The sequence below is a fragment of the Poecilia latipinna genome, unplaced genomic scaffold (assembly GCF_001443285.1).
Source record: "Poecilia latipinna isolate Pla-1442-1.1 unplaced genomic scaffold, P_latipinna-1.0 Scaffold3545, whole genome shotgun sequence".
In the NCBI taxonomy this organism is placed as follows: Eukaryota; Metazoa; Chordata; class Actinopteri; order Cyprinodontiformes; family Poeciliidae; genus Poecilia; species Poecilia latipinna.
Window position 1 is genome coordinate 16,595 of NW_015116161.1, and position 2,130 is coordinate 18,724.

Here is a 2,130-nt window from a genome sequence, read left to right on the forward strand (position 1 = left end):
AAACAGAAAAACCTTAATATAAATACACAAAAACAGGGATCATGACAGTTGGGGAAAAAATCAATCCTGCTGTGAGATTTATGTATATGTGAATAAAATGAGTAATTTCTATATGTTGGATGTTGAGCTGTCCAAATATCAACCATATCCCTAATCTAGAAAGGGGTCAAGAAAACAATTCTAATCACTTACAATTATTATATTTGAATGGCCATCATCTGGAAGCAAGTCAAAAACTTCTCTATGCTGAACTTTAAATGAAACGCATGTGCCATTCTTGATAAAATATGGATATACTATCTTCAGTCAATATATACAGTATAAAGCGACCAACACTTGAAGTGACAAGGGCAAGTGAGGCATCCCAACAACATTCCATTGAAACCTTTATGTATCAGCACAAAAGAACCCACTGTTTGGCTTTTAAAGAAGAAATGGAAGATGATTAGGTTCTCTTCAATTGCTCTTGAAATTAGATAAAAGACTGTTATTAATAATGAAACACCCTAACATGACAATACTGTATATACAGAGTAGCAAAACAATGACTTCATTCTTCATTCAGCTGGTACAGGGTCACCTTAGGGTAACAATGATGATGTTGGACCTTCTCCATGTTCAAGACTCCAACAGAACAATGGCCACCTCTATAACAGCAGACTACCCGCTCCAACTCATTAGGCAGGGAGCCAGACAAGACTGAATCACATGTCCTGAAGGAGTGGACGAATCGCCATTACTGGTCTTATGATTGATCCTCAAGTGCATGACCTTGGTAAATATGTTTTGTAGTGTAGAATGTAGTTGATATATCACTTTGAGAGTGAACAAAACTCTTGCATGAACTACATAAAAAACAAAATTGAAGAAACACTGAAACTAAATGCAAAAATGTAGTGATAAGACAATATGCTGGTATGACTAAACAACAGAGAAATAATCATAAATTCAAACGGATGAAAACCATAGGCACAATGCTCCTTGACACTCTGGGTTGGTGTTTGCAAAGCAGCCAACCAGGAAGCATCATTCATTAGGTCTTAGCAGCTGAGCGCAGTGAAGGCCTATTGTAACCATAATGTTTATTTTCTTTTCAGCTTCCATCAAATTAATTGACTTTTTGGAGGCCTTAACATATATGAAAACTCGCCAAACTTGGCGGTCATCACGCCTGTGTGAAATTTCCATATTTTAAGGTAGTCGCCAAAATCACAACAGAAACGGCTCAACAAGCCTCCTGGCAACTTTCAAAACACTCTGTGCACTTCATTGTAGAAGCATGATAATTGGTACACTTGTACAACTCCTCAAGACCTGCAGAAAAGTCTCTTGCACCCATGGCCTACACCAAACAGTAAGTTGTATGAGGGAATTTTTTTTGTCATAATCCAAGAGCATACATTTTCAGTCTGAAAGCAGGATTTCATGTCTTTTGCTCTCAAAACTTTTAATACTTTTGCTTACATTTTCATTTTGAAAGCAGGACTTTATGTCTTTCTTCTCAAAACTCCTAATGATTGTCGCGCTCACACTTGGTCTCTGCTCACTTTTGGAAACACCTTTTGGCACAGCCGCCTGGCAATCACTCAGCCAATAGAATGAAAGTGTTGTACTGGGTACATTTGTTTCTTTCTAATGGCCGTGTGTGTGTGACTACTATTGACTTAAGTAACCTGCGCCACCCACTGGCGACTAGTGGGTGAGACACAGGCTTAAAAGCTGGGGAAGGTTGTGAGTATCTTCAGACAGAGTCTTCTTCAGATTCGCGGCAATATAGACCTCTACAAGAATCGGTATTCCTGCCAACAGCCATCACTGTCTACAATAACTCTTTGAAGAATGGATTAATGAACTACACAGTTCAGAGAAACATGGTTGAGCAAGTTTGGTGTAGAGGAGCGTCACTAATTTGGACAGAACCTTACAGAACAACTTTAAGGATAAATTAGAGCAGAGACTGTAAGCCAGGCCTTCTTGTCCATCATTAGTATCTGACCTAATAGATGTGATCTGAAATATCAAAATTCCTTTAAGCACCTAAATCCTGTGGGAAGTTTTGTCAGAATAGTTGAAGCTGTTTTAGCTGCACTCTGGGCCTTCATTCTAAACCCTAGATATAAGTAGGCCTGT